At 45.2% G+C, this 15,065-nt stretch overlaps 1 long non-coding RNA gene and 1 other non-coding gene across 6 annotated transcripts; one reads left to right on the top strand and one right to left on the bottom strand.

The window, feature by feature from the left end:
- Positions 1–1,521: 1,521 nt before the first annotated feature.
- On the bottom strand, positions 1,522–7,062 carry LOC119340626. Of its 5 annotated transcripts, XR_005164620.1 has the most exons (13): positions 6,548–7,062; positions 5,720–6,011; positions 5,435–5,590; positions 4,626–4,679; positions 4,108–4,259; positions 3,873–4,026; positions 3,614–3,768; positions 3,104–3,184; positions 2,986–3,032; positions 2,734–2,905; positions 2,409–2,552; positions 1,797–1,905; positions 1,522–1,720 (listed from the first exon to the last, which is right to left on the bottom strand). It is a non-coding gene; the product is annotated as an uncharacterized LOC119340626 (long non-coding RNA). The 5 variants fall into 5 exon arrangements; XR_005164619.1 differs by lacking the exon at positions 6,548–7,062 and having other exon boundaries at positions 5,720–6,524; XR_005164622.1 differs by lacking the exon at positions 6,548–7,062 and having other exon boundaries at positions 3,873–4,064; positions 4,150–4,259; positions 5,720–6,524.
- An 803-nt stretch (positions 7,063–7,865) lies between these two features.
- On the top strand, positions 7,866–7,947 carry TRNAS-AGA. The gene has a single exon. It is a non-coding gene; the product is annotated as a tRNA-Ser (tRNA).
- The last annotated feature ends 7,118 nt before the right edge of the window (positions 7,948–15,065 follow it).

Raw genomic sequence — 15,065 nt, 5'->3', positions numbered from 1 at the left:
GGATCTTCTGTGAAGAATTTTTTTTTTGTGATGGCATAGATTGGGAAAAATAGGGAGTTTTGCCTCTTCATAAACCCATATTTTGTCATTGGCCCCCACAATGATCCTGTGCTAGCTCCGCCACTGCATACAGATCTGGAAATTTGGGGATTTGTTGGTTTAGTTGCAGCCATTGCCGTGACATTTCAGGTTCCCGCTGCAGGAAGAATTGGCCGATAACCTTGACCATCCAGAACCGATGCCTCTGGTGCCTCTGGTGTTGTTGCCTTGTTGGACCAGCAAGGCCAACCGCGTCGAGCCTGCAAACTCAAATGCTGATTCTGGTTTTGGTCAGCGGGTCGGTGGTAATGAGCTCGTCAATGGACAGGGTGGAGTTCGGCGGCGTGCAGATGCATCTCCGACCAGCTCGGACAGAGTAAATATTCTATCTGAAAAATGCCCGTGGTAGCTGCTAGAATCAGTAATCTGAACGTCTGCTAGTTAGTGTTAACTGCTTTTACTATCAGAAGGGCACTCAGTACACTTTTAGTATTTGTTCGATTTGTGCACGGCGTACTGAATGTCTGGTTGGGACTAGGAGCTATCTGGCCTGCTGGGTTCCCCTGATGGATTTGGTGCGAGGTAGGAACACCGAAAAACTGCGTAGCTGGGTACCCACCGGCCTGCTACCGAGCCTGTGCTATCTGAAGAGGACTTATCATTCTAACATATGCTCGCTGAAAAGTCCAAGAAACCGCACTACCGTGCCTGTGAATGCAGATCGAGATGTCAGACGAAGAAAAAGGTGGGGGGATATGAACTGTGATCTGGGATCAAACTACAAATTTCAGATGTACCTACATCATAACGGGTACACTTGTAGAAGCGATGACCGGAGTTGTTGCCGATCCTTGCAACATTAGTCTCGACCTCCGCACCGCAAAGAGGACAGGGGATGATAGGTAGAAGAAAGTCTGCTGGGACTGGTAGTGAGGTGGAATAATCGGCGGACATGGCAGAAAATTTTGCAAAAAGAGTGTGCAGCAAGGCGCTGGGGATATTTGTGGCGTCTAGTTGGATGTGAGGGCGTGACTGTGAGACTGAGACACATTTATGGCACGCGTGTATGGATGCCGTTTGTTAGTCCAACGGCGTGCACGGCTCAGACAGGTTCAGATAAAAGACTGAGCCGTGGAAACTTTTTCTGTTCCGCACGCACAGTGCAACGCTCCGCCGCATTCATTGCGCGCCCGAGCTGGATTTCACATGCACATATACGGTCTGGAAATACCACGGGGGACACAGATCCACATGCGAGCTGGTGGTGTGGATTTCGAGAGCAGCTGAGCTCGGGCTCAGAAACGAATATCCGGAAATCCATGCTGTGTCCTGTCCTGCACTGCGTGCGTGTGGCAGGAACTAGTGGCTGGGGCGCGCCCTTGGCGCGCCTCCTCTGCCATCATGTGCACAAATCAAGTGGATGTATGTATGCATGTGCTTTTGCAGCCCAGATGAGCACCGGATGTTAAAAACAAGTGCACGTAACTGAAACAGATCATTGCAGTGTTCACTCGTATATAACACAGACGAGCGACAATTGTTCAAAAAAGAATATAAATAACAGAAGTGCAGCAACAAAGCGTTTAGTCGTCGAGCATAGCAAGCTAATAGGTCTATAAAAGTTGAACATTCTCCAAAAGGCGGGCATCATCACACCTTGCAATATAACCTTAGTTGTTTCCTGCATAACATAAGTACTGTTAAGCATCACACAGAACACACAGTGAACACAGAATAACATAAGACTGAAGCACTACCTTAGACCTCCCACTTCATTCATAGTGAATCGCGGATCGCTTAACCATTCAAAGAAAAAATAGCTCACTAATTAAGAGTACCCTATGAACAGGAAGCTGCAAAAGCATTCTGCAGAGAAGCATATCAACATTCAAGTAAACTATACAAACCGAGAAACCATAAAAAGAAAATGACCTTATGTGAGCACCTTTGTCAACTTATGAAGTATAAGCAATAAGATATGCAAAATAAAGTCTAAATCATAATTGAGCGTATCAAATCAAGACTACGACGTGAGGCTACCAACACGACCAGCCTAGTGCAAATGAAAACATAACCACGATTTCAAAGAGGCCACACCCATCCGAACAACCATTAACAACAAACTATAATTGAGAACTAAACCAAATCTTATTCACAGAAGCAAGCTAAGAAAATCTACAAAATATTAGCTCGGGAGACTACCAACACGACCAAATCACAGTTACAATACTCAGCCTATGGCAGATCTAGAAATAGCTTAACTAATACAACATCCAGGCAAACTATGAAATTCTTTGAGACCAACTACTCAAAAGCAACCAAATTACATAAGAGCAACAATTAGACATGTATATCGTGTACGTATATACCTTCACGTTCTCGATTGAAACACCGAAGTCCAAATTGACGATGAAGAGCTTGGTGTCGGTCTCAATAGCCGAAACCCTCCCGCCACCGCCGCCTCGCGCAGAGGCATCCAAGTACATGTCATGCCACCACACAGATTCTGGGACCTGGATCACATCACACCAGAGTGAGAAACAGAGAGAGATGTTCTGCAGCAGAGAAGGCAGGAAGCTTCGTGAACAGAACACAAACTCCAAATCGAATTGAATAGAACACACGCGCACGCGCGCGCGCGTGCGCACACACACACGCGCGCAGAGACACACACAGAAGAGATGAGAAAGGCACCATGTCCATGGCTGCGGCGCCAGGGCCAGAGCAACTTGTCCATGGCGTCCTCAAGCAGAAGCAGCTACTCATTCCAAGTGTAGTTAGCTGCTAAAAACAGTTTTTGTACCCTTCAAATATAGCCATTTCTTCCACAACAGGGTCCCAATCAAAACTCGATTATTCTTTGTCTCTGAAATAAAATCCGAACATGAGCCAGGAAAAAAAAGAATGAAAATTTTGTAATGTGAAGTGTCGGTCATCGATTTGCACCTCTGATCGCTGCCTTGTACTTACTGCTTAACTTGTTGTTGACGTACCTGCAAACGAACCGCCAAATCTATAAACTTCGAGACTGAGATAGTAGATCTGAAATTTATAGAGATGGTACCTATGAGCTTGCATTGATACGACTGTGAAAATCATATTGCAAGGCACCAAAATGTTGTTGAATCAACCAACCAATGACAACCTGAGTAAAAAATGTGTGTTTTTGTGATATTCTAGAAATATATATCCTCTTATCCAGATGTGACACAATTGGCAGGATTGTAAGAATCATCACATAATCACGTAAGGTCTAAGAAATAAGTCTGGTCAGAACAAAACTAAGCACAAGAAAATCCAATGTGAAAAGATTAAGCTTGCAAGCATGAGATGACCCATCAGATTCACTAATAAGCCTCAGGACAATCAACTAATTTGGACAACCAAAAGAATTAGGAACCAAAAGAATTGCAGCTGATAGTTCAGATAAAAAGACCCTTGTTGAGATGTTACCCACACATTGTTACCATGTATGATGTCTATCTACGAAGGCCTTCATGGATAAACTTAGCTGGTCAGTCTACACAAGCATATAAACAAAATATGTTGCATAGTATTATTTCCTCGAACATACCTAGCTTGCTGATGCAGATATTTCGTACTTCTATTTGAGTCATTTCATCATCCTCTCCATTTTCTTCTACACTTTCTTCTGATAAATTATCAAAAAAGCCTATCGCATACTTCTTGGCTTCTTCTAACCCTTAGAGCCATCATTTCCATAAATTTCTGAAGTTGCAATATACTTTTTCAGTATCAGACAGTCTATCATGTGCATTTAGAAAAATAAATAGGTATTCCTTAGCAATATAAAAGAGATCCTAGACATACACCTTGGCTTCTTCTAACCCTTAGCAAAGGCATGCTTGCTTGCATTTGAGATACGATGGAGAAAGAAGGCCATTAAGAAAAAATGTTGCCTACTTTGCCTTAATGAAGTTTCAGAACTATTGCTCCAGCATATTCGACTTTATTGGCAAGCAAGGTCTGAATTATAAGAAGTGTTATATGTCCATTCTTAGATCCTACAAAATAATAACTGCATTGTGAAGGACTGAAGTTGAGAACCTGGACATATAGGGCGAAGACATCAACAAAACGAGCAGTTACAGGGATCATGTAAGAATTCTTCTCCTTGAGACGATGTAGCCAATTTGTGGAACCCCTGCTTTCCGCGGCCACCGCCCGCCGCCTTGATCTTTATGCTAATGCTGGAATCCCTGCAGAACCAGCACAAGGCATGCATCAGTCACAAGGACACAAAATCATCCCAGATCAAGCAAATATGATAAGAATCCCATAGGGAGGCCAATTCTAATAGGGAGCAAAATATGTCTCAACGGAAACAAAAAGTTAGTAGAAGTAGCAACAGCACTCCTACTGGGCTAGCATAGCTAGCAAAACTTTCGGTTCTACTCTCTGACTTTTCAGCCGCATACACATTGAACATCGCCTAAATCTCTTGACTTCTGTCCTCTAATCTCTCAACCATAGGAACAAGTATGGTAGTACCTTTCCCACCTCTCTCTTTTCACAAAAAAATGCCAAACAAAAATTAAATCTTAGAGGAATGCTCAGAGACAAACCTCAACCGGCTACAGGAAAAAAAATTAGGAACTGCCAATGAACCAACAGAGAACCTGGACATGCAAGGAAACGAGAAACGAAACTGTGTCAGCTCTCAGACATTTTACCGAACAGGAGACAAGGAAGAAAGAGCTTAACGAGCAGCAAGCCAAATGATGAACTATGGACTGACCGATCCTTCACCAACAATGGAAGGAGTGAGAAAAAGAGGAAAACCAAGCACATAGGAAACGTAGTGTATAATCATAATAGCTAGCTGTCTAATGCAGAGGTAAGCACATTAAATTAGCTGACAGGGAAAACTTCATAGGTTTTGCACCAGCCAAACAAAAGAATGTGCCCATGGGAAACTAAAAGAACTCACAATTGCAACAAAGTGGCAAGCCCTGCTTAAGAAAAATGCAGCAGCATCACAAACAAAAAGAAGAATCAAAAGATTATATAGATGTACTCGCTTTCTCTGTATCTAGCGTTGCAGCCTACCCTTGGTCATCGCAGGAGCAGCAGTAGAACCGCTCCTACCAAAAATTGGGAAAAAGGACCGTATTTGTGCTTCTAATCTGGGCTTCTACGTTATCAAGTTCACTCTGCACATACTTTTTTACACCCATTGTTCCACTCAGTAATTGTGTTCCTGCAAGCATGGGCTAGAGGCATAAAAATTCAATAACTACTAATCCACGAAAAACGAAGCTCGTGTCTCGACAGCTCCAAATTTCAATTCAGTCAACATCAACACTCTGGAGTACTCAAATGGTCAGAAAGTTCAGGGCACCATAATGGTTCAACACAAGTAATTAGCACTCACCTTTCATTCCATGAAAATGGACATATGTTACATATAATGCAGTAATGTTTTGACAGATTTCTTCCCGTTGCTCTTGGGAGACAGACCTACGAGACCCAAATATTGAAGATCGTACAGAACCAAGATCAACTGTGAACAAATTCAATCTTCATCTATCTGCAACATTATTATCCCACAAAAAAAGCAAAAACTAATTATACCACCATATGTTTATATACTAACCATATCAGAGAGATATTAGATCAAAACGGACAAGAAAGCATCAATGGAGTTTAAAGAGTCTACCTTCTAGATCAACATTGGATTGTAAACTTGATAGCGAAATCAGTTATTGCAAGAGCATGATGCAGCAGATCATTTTTTATACCTAGAACATGACCTTAGTTACAATCATCTGTCAAGAACAATTTCATATCTGCATTAAGTCATACAAACAAATAGAATCCTATAACTTAATGAATGAGGGAAAACAAGATGAAGCAAATTTGAAACCGGTATTAAAATGATATCACACATAAAAGGACCTTCTCTAGCCCCATGATGCATCCATATCTGAGTACCACAGGAGATCTAACACCTGAATGGAAAAATCCAAAGACCACATCACTAAATAGCTCTCATATTTGAACTAAATCATTTTCTTTCATTATAACAATTAGTAGTCTACGAATTTACAGAAGTTGAAGCGGTACAAATAAAAGTGAAATCACTGTTATGATGGTGCCTTACCATCCACAAATCATTAGCTGTATAGTCCTAATGCAAAATTTACAACATAAACTTTCTGGATCAGAGAGTGAAGAAGGCTCAGCGATTCTGAAATTACTAATATGGTATGAATTGTTTCCTAAGGATTAGTACAGAAACACATTTAGATTCAGGGAAAACAGCTGAAAAGTGACGACTTCTCTTCTAATATGTGTGATAATTTGAACTCCTGGAACTCAAGATACTAACCATTTTTAAGCAAGTTTAAGAAAGTGAACTAACAATGTTTCATTAGACTAAAAAAATCAAACCATTCGGTTGAGTAGTGCTCCTTTTATCGTCAGCACGTACACCTGCTAATAATCAGCTTATGAATCATCCAAAGGAATCAATAATGCCAGGCACCTTATATTTAGATAAATATCCAGGCATCTCAGTGCCGACCTGCAGGTCGCCGTTGAGGTCCTATCCAGGCAAACGCCGCCGAGTCCGTTCCCGACATACAAAGGGCCGACAAGAGGAAGGACGGTGCGTGTGGAGGCAGAGCTCGGTCTGCTACCGAGGAACAACGTCATGGGAGGGGTGGCGGAGCTCAAACCCAACCTTTCCCGTTGTGCGTGACGAAGAGGATGGGCTGGAGGAGGCGGATCTGGGCTGGCCTCCGCCGCACGCGACCGGTGATGGAGTCGCCTGCCACATCTAGGGTTGTCTCGGATGCGGCGGTTTTGAGGAGCCCTCCGCAGCAGCGGTGATGCCTGCCACAAACGAGGAGGAAGGGATGGAGCGCAGGAAGGGACCGGCGAAGATGGAGCCCGGGGTGGGAGAAGGAGAGGGCACGAGAGCAGGGGAGGGGCGAGGTGGCGGCGGCGACAGAGGGAGGAGGAGGAGGGGGTGGCGGCGATGGATAGGGAGGAGGAGGCGCTCGAGGCGGAGGGTGTGGGGACGAGAGGGTTTCGTTCGACCTCTTTTACACTATTTGCTTTTCATTTTATTCTTTTTATTTTCCTGCCCAATCTATTTGTTCCACGTGGCACACGCGAGGAGGCGCCCTTGTAGCTACTGTTAATGGGTTCTTTTACACTATTTGCTTTTTCTTTTATTCTTTTTATTTTCCTGTCCAACCTATTTGTTCCATGTGGCACACGCGAGGAGGCGCCCTTGTAGCTACTGTTAATGGGTTTAATTCGCCGTGCCGAGGCGTCCGCGCGAACTCTTCTTCTGTGCTGTGGTGGCGGCGTTGCTGGGGATGCGTGACATGACATGACAGCCTCGCAGCGAATGGACCGGTTGGAATATTTTACCTGCTATATCTTTTTTTTTTTACCTGCTATATCTGCAGTGGATAGGAACAAGGATTTTGTCCTTGTTTAATTCATCGGCTGCCTGCCGCGGGAACAACAAGAGGCCATGGGCGCGGAGTCTTCGCGTGCGTGCGTACGCCGCCTGTGTCCTGCGCTGCGTACGTGTGGTGGGAATGCGCCGTGCCGAGGCGTCCGCGCGAACTCTTCTTCTCTACTGTGGTGGCCATGGGATGGGATCCAGCGTGGCATGACATGACATGACAGCCTCTCGGCGAATGGACCGGTTGGAATATTTTACCTGCTATATCTGCAGTGGGTAGGAACAAGGATTTTGTCCTTGTTTGCCCAGTTGGCCTCGTTTAATTCCTCGGCTGTCGAAGCAAACGAGTGGAATGGGTTTAGTTGAAGAAAATTGCAAGCAAGTGGTCGTGCCGGAGTGGTTATCGGGCATGACTAGAAATCATGTGGGCTTTGCCCGCGCAGGTTCGAATCCTGCCGACCACGTCCCTTTTTTATTCCAATTCTTTTGGCTTTTGTTATTTCTTTTTTGCGTTGCACTGGCCACTCTCTCTCTAAAAAAAAGAAGGCCGAAAGAGGATTCCTTATTAAGAGGACAAGGGAGGAGAAAGAGAGGATTCCTTATATTCCTCGCATTAAGAAGACGAGGGAGGAGAAAGAGAGGATTCCTTATTTGGCCGTTTCTTACAATCCGGTTCTCTATTTGTCCCTCGAAAAAGGATTCCTTATTTAGCCCTTCTTACAATCCGGTTCCTTATTTGGCCCTCGAAATTTCCTTTTTCCTCTTTTGGCATCACAAATTCATTTTATTTTTTCCATGACACTTACGTCACTCTTTGCTGTTAACATCATCAAATGCGACTTGAAATGTCTTTATTTACCCCTGCTTTAGCGCGCTGGTAAAAAAAAACAAAAAAATATCTAGGTTGACCGAACCGTACACATCCTCTCCCGATTCACTTCTCTCCCGATTCTCCTTCGTCTTTCTCGAGCCCTAATCTTACCCCGCGGCGCGAGGCATGTAGGACGCGGCCGACGCTGCTACGGATGACGCGGTGGTGGGGAGGCGGCGGGTGGCCAAGCAGTGGAGGATGGGCGAGGCGGCGCTGTGCAGGGCCAAGTCGCGGCACCGGAGGTCCGCAGGTTCCCTTTTTTATTCCAATTCTTTTGGCTTTTGTTATTTCTTTTTTGCATTGCACTGGCCACTCTCTCTCTAAAAAAAAGAAGGCCGAAAGAGGATTCCTTATTAAGAGGACGAGGGAGGAGAAAGAGAGGATTCCTTATATTCCTCGCATTAAGAGGACGAGGGAGGAGAAAGAGAGGATTCCTTATTTGGCCGTTTCTTACAATCCGGTTCTCTATTTGTCCCTCGAAAGAGGATTCCTTATTTGGCCCTTCTTACAATCCGGTTCCTTATTTGGCCCTCGAAATTTCCTTTTTCCTCTTTTGGCACCACAAATTCATTTTATTTCTTCCATGACACTTACGTCACTCTTTGCTGTTAACATCATCAAATGCGACTTGAAATGTCTTTATTTACCCCTGCTTTAGCGCGCTGGTAAAAAAAAACAAAAAAATATCTAGGTTGACCGAACCGTACACATCCTCTCCCGATTCACTTCTCTCCCGATTCTCCTTCGTCTTTCTCGAGCCCTAATCTTACCCCGCGGCGCGAGGCATGTAGGAGGCGGCCGACGCTGCTACGGATGACGCGGTGGTGGGGAGGCGGCGGGTGGCCAAGCAGTGGAGGATGGGCGAGGCGGCGCTGTGCAGGGCCAAGTCGCGGCACCGGAGGTCCGCAGGAGCGAAGCGGTGACCAGGAGCGGCCGTCGCTGGCCTTCTCTCGCTGCCAGCTGGATGACCACGTCGTGCGCGCCCACCTTGCCCGACCAGGTTCCCCCGGCCGTGGTGCCCGTGAGTGCTTGACCGGCTTCCCATATGATGCGCGTGCTTTCCATGCCTCAGGGATGGGCATGCTAGCTGGGGTAACAGTGGGTGCGTGCTTTCCATGCTTGAGTGTGCGTGATGATGTGTGTGTTGTGTGCAAAGAGAAAAAAATTGAGAGATGGATCTCTTCTGTGTGATGTGCGTGAAGAGAAACCCTGATATTTTTGTGCTTGTGTGTACTACTCATACATGTTAGTGCACTGGTTCTTATTAATATGGGTTTCTCAGCACAATCTCATAATATAATTTTGTTGCAACTCCAATGCGTCAATGCATTATGTCCGCACAAGAAGCCCGAACGTTTCTCTAGGGTTTAGTGGCAGCACAGGCGGCAGCGGCGGCGATCCCGATCTCCTACGCGCGCGCACCCATCCTGGACGATCTCCGCACGGTGCCCAAGCTCTGATCAGCGCCTCCTCTACGGCGGCTCTCGGGGTGAGCAAGGGGGAGGGGGGTCCAGGTACCTCTACCCACCCTTGGAGCGCGAAGGGGAGGTGGCATCTAGGGTTTTGGGACGGGCGACATGGCGTCAGAGGAATCAAGGAAGTCGAGGGAGAAAGTGGAGCATATGATGGAGAAGATGAAACTGACAGACAAGGAAAGCAAGAAGCTGGTAGTAGATGATCAGGAGGTGGAAGGAGAGGCACTCCCAGTGGCCTTGGTGGGGAGGGTTCTGCACCGCAAGTTCATCCATGCCAATTCTATTGCGGATGCCCTCCGACCGGCCTGGGGAAACCCTAGGGGACTAAACTTTAACCCGGTAGGGAATAACACTTTTGTTGCAAACTTGGAGAATCAAAGAGATCGAGATCGCATCTATGGAGGTGGACTGTGGATGGTTGGAAAACATGCAGTGATCTTGGAGCTGTTTGATGTTAGAGCTCGGCCATCGGACTGGAAGTTTGAGAAGCTGCAGATTTGGGTTAGGGTAATAAACCTGCCCTTCAACCTCCGATACCCGCCATGGCCAGAGAGAATTGCCGGGATGCTGGGTGAGGCAATCAAGCTGGATGTGGACTCCAAGGGTTTTGCATTTGGCGAGTCCCTTAGAGCACAAATATGGATAAGAGTGCAGGAGCCACTAATGAGGTGGGTGCAGTTAGAATCGGCAAGGACAAAGGAATCCATCTAGTATGATATTCAGTATGAAGGACTGCAGTATGAAGGACTGCACGAATATTCAGTATGAAGAATCGGCAAGGACAAAGTGTTTTGAGAGTCTTGAGCAACTCCGGCAACACCACTAACGCCATCCGGATCGGATTATTCTTGAGCAACCATTGCTTTCCCACCTCTCTTCTTGAGCTTGGAGTTCAAAGGATTTGGCAACTTCTTCTTGGGAAAGGTCTTGGGAAACCTTTGTTTATCTTTTCTCTTCTCGTAAGGGCACTCATTTGAGAAGTGGTTGGTTTCTTCACACTTGTAGCATTTTCTTACTTTCTTCTTTTGAAATCTCCCCTTGAATTTTCCCGCACTAAACTTCTTGACAAAGAGAGCCATGTCTTCATATGAAGGGCCCTCATCGGATTCAATCTCATCACCATCTTCATCATCATCATCATCTTCTTCTTCTTCACTTTGCTCATCTTCACATACATGCTTGGCCTTCAATGCAAGATTGATCTTTGATGATGCAGTACCATGCATGGCAAGATGTTTTGTGGCATTAGCCTTTGACTCTTCAAATAGTTGGAAGGTGGATATGATGTCATCTGTAGTCATTTCCTTGAAGGCATGGTGTTGTCTTATGTCCCACACCATTTGATGGTGATATGGGGCAAGAGCATGAAGCAACTTATCCACAAGGAATCGCTTAGTCATGTTGAATCCATCTTGTGTCTTGTCACACTCACATGACTCAATGTCAGCAGTGAGAGTCATGAGACGCTCAAGGAGTTGATTGGGAGTTTCACCTTTCTCCATACAAAAGTTTTGCAATTTCCCCTTGGCAATTTCATATTAAGCACTCCGGAGGGTAGAGGTGCCAGTCTTGGATCTTATAATACTTTCTCATAGTTCCTTGGCACTTGTGATGTGTATGAATGGTCTCCTTTGCTTGTCATCCATACCTCTACTTATACACATGATTGCAGTGTCATTGAGATTCTTGTCATAAATTTCTCTTGGTGTAGAGTTCTTTGGATCAACCACATGATAACCATACTCCATGATCTCCAGCATCTCATCTTTTCCATGTCAAAGATGATCCTGCAAGGCAAAATCGGAAGTGGCACTAAGTAAAGGAGGTTTGCCTTCAGGATTATATCTTGGTTTCTCAATCTGAGGTCTTGCATAAAGCCAAGGAACACTGGCGTGTTCATTGCTAGGAGGTTGTTGACCAAGTGACAAAGCAGTCATAGTTGGCCTCGAAGCCGCACCACCCGAGAGTGGTGCAAGCACCGTGGACAACGTGGCTAATCTCATTTGGACCAAGGCCTCAAGAGAAGCATAATGCTCCTATTTTTGCTTAGCAAGGGCCCGTTCCAGATCCTCAGACGTAAAGGACTTGACTTCAGAAGAAGCCTCGCCTTTATCCATCGGATCTGCAACCAGGGGAGTCCCATTCGGGTTCATCTCGCTCTAGGGCGGTTAAGCCACAAGAATAGAGCACGAGGCTCTGATACCAATTGAAAGGATCGAGATGGACCTAGAGGGGGGGTGAATAGGTACAATTACAAATTTTAATTATTACTTAGCAATTTTAGGCAATAATGCGGAATATGAAGGTGAGCCTAACAATTGCAAGTGAGTACTAAGTACTAAGCAAGTAACACGAGCACATAAGTAAGAATGCACAATATGATGTAAGTAAGTGCTAAGAGACAAGTAACCACAAGTAGAGAGTTAGGGTTAGGAATAACCGCAACTCTGGGAGACGAGGATGTATGCCAATGTTCACTTCCTTGGAGGGAAGCTAGTCACCGTTAGAGAGGTGGATGTTACCACGAAGGCACACCAACGCCACAAAGGCTCACCCTATTCTCCCTTTGAGACAACACCACAGAGGCATTTCTCAACCACTAGTGGTAGACCTTGGGGTGATCTCCAAACCCTCACAAACTTTTCCGGGGGGTAATCACAAAGCTTGATTCCTCTCCGAAAGACTCCTACCGCCTAGGAGTCTCCAACCTCCAAGAGTAATAAGAACATTGGGGAAAAGCTCAAGACTTGCTCAAATCACAAATTCTTTTGGTGCGAAGAAGGGGAAGGAGTGGATCTATCACTTGATCGGAGAACTTCTCTCAAATGTTCCTAGATCACTTGGGGATCTAGGATTTGATGTAGGTGATTGAGAGAGAGAATGAGGAGTGTTCTTGGCAAGCTCAAAGTGAATGGTCAACCTTATCCCGTGGAAGGGAGAGGTATATATATAGTAGGTGTGGAAAAGTGACCGTTTGGGACACTTAAGTGCATAGGATAGGTCGGACGTACGGACAACACCGGACGTCCGGTGGCACAAATAAGTCCGGACATCCGACATTCATCGGTCGTCCGGCCTCTGGGAATACATGAGCCACGAATCAATACACAGGATACGGACGTTTGATACGTGCCGGTCGTCCGGAGCCCGGACGACCGGAGAAGCCCGGAAATCCGTAAAAATGGTTCTGTGGTGAAAATACCGGACGTCCGAGACCTGCCGGTCATCCGGAGGTCAGACGTCCGGAGATTTCCGGAAATCCGTAACTATCTTTCTGTAAGAGGAACACCGGACGACCGGAGGGAGCCGGACGTCCGGACAGCTGAGAGGGACCGGACGACCGGAGAGAAAAACAGGAGTTGTGGGTTTTGAGCAAGTCTTTCACTAGATCCAACGACCCCCTCTTAATAGTGCGGGATCCCTATACTCAAGAACAAACCATAAACAAAGCCAAGGCTAGTGTCTTGTATCTCCATTCTTGAGTTATATGCATTTCATCCCTAGTCATGATCCACACACAGTCTTTGAGACATAACCCTGAGATATACTTGATAAACATGATTAGTCCCAAGCATACATGTTGTTATCATCATCAAAGTATGATTAAGGGCATGATTGCACTTTCAGCCGGGAGCAGACGGATTCCATGCGGGATTCTATCAGCACCACTGGTCACTAATAAAGGAGGATGTAACCCGTTCTTTTTTAAATTTTTTGAACGGTGGGCACATGCCGGAAGTTATAAACAAAACTGTAATAATGCTTATCCCAAAGGTTAAAAATTCGAGGAATATTACATAGTATAGACCGATTTCCCTCTGTAATGTTATTTACAAAATCTGTTCCAAAGTCTTGGCTAACAGGTTGAGAGAGGTTCTAGATGAGATCATCGCGGAGGAGCAAAGCGCCTTTGTTCCCAGGCGGTTGATCATAGACAACGCCATCACTGCTTACGAGTGCATCCATGCTACGAAAAGGAAGAGAACTAAACAAGGGTGGTGTGCAGTAAAGTTGGATATGATGAAGGCGTACGATCGCGTCGAGTGGGCGTATCTCCAAGGAATCATGTAGCAATTGGGTTTCTCAGAGGAATGGGTATCTCTAGTTATGAGATGTGTCAACTCCGTCACTTTTCAGGTGAAGATGAATGGAGAACTGTTGCCTTCTTTTCTCCCCCCCAAAGGCATACGGCAGGGTGACCCAGCTGTCTCCCCGTACTTGTTTTTACTTTGCGGGGAAGGGCTTTCTTGTTTGTTGAAGAACTATGATACTGGATGGGTCGATAGAGGTATACGGCCGGGGCTGAGGGCCCCTTGGATCTCATATCTCTTATTTGTGGATCATTGTCTTGTCTTTATGAAGGCAGACTCAAGGACACTAGTAGAAAAAGGACCTAATGTGAGACACATTAGTCCCGGTTCGACTTTGACTCGATACTAATGGTACCATTAGTGCCGGTTCGAATGGCTATGCATTAATGCCGGTTCGTTTTGAACCTTTAGTACCGGTTCGTGCCACGAACCGGTACTAAATGGGTGGTGGCAGGCTGGCGTCAGGCCGGGGCCCCGAGATCACCTTTAGTACCAGTTCGTGGCACAAACCGGTACTAAAGGGATAACCTTTAGTACCGTTTCGTGCCACGAACCGGTACTAAAGGGGTTTGACCTATAGTCCCGGTTGGAGACACAAACCGGGACTATAGGGCAATTTTCAAACTCTACCCCCCCTCCCCCCGTGTATCGCCATTTCAGTTTTGAAAAATACAAAAGAAAATGATAAAAAATTCAAAAAATAAAATTCTTCGAGATGTAGTTATATTACTACATCTACTAGTTACGAAAATTAAAAAACTTCAATTTGGACATGTTTTGCAAAAAAATGTAGGGAAAATGTAAAACGGATATAACTTTTGCATACGATGTCGGGAAAAAAAGTATAATATATCAAAAAATTCAGCACGAAAATCCGCATCCGATTTGACATCCTATGGCCTGTTTGCAATTTTTTAGAATCCTAAAGTTCCAAAAGGAAAAAAAGATATGCTCAAATTTCAGTTTTTTTTAATTTTGGTTAAATCTGGTCAAACTATGGTCAAACTACTTATTCAAGAAGTATTAATGTTGCTACATAATTATTAAAGAATATTAGTGTTACTAAATAATTATTTCAAGTTTACTGAACACGCTACAAATCGATTGAAGATAAATTTTTTTTGAGGGATGGAAGCGGCGGCCAC

The sequence above is a fragment of the Triticum dicoccoides genome, chromosome 7B (genome assembly GCF_002162155.2).
Source record: "Triticum dicoccoides isolate Atlit2015 ecotype Zavitan chromosome 7B, WEW_v2.0, whole genome shotgun sequence".
In the NCBI taxonomy this organism is placed as follows: Eukaryota; Viridiplantae; Streptophyta; class Magnoliopsida; order Poales; family Poaceae; genus Triticum; species Triticum dicoccoides.
This window is presented reverse-complemented; position numbering and strand designations above follow the sequence as displayed.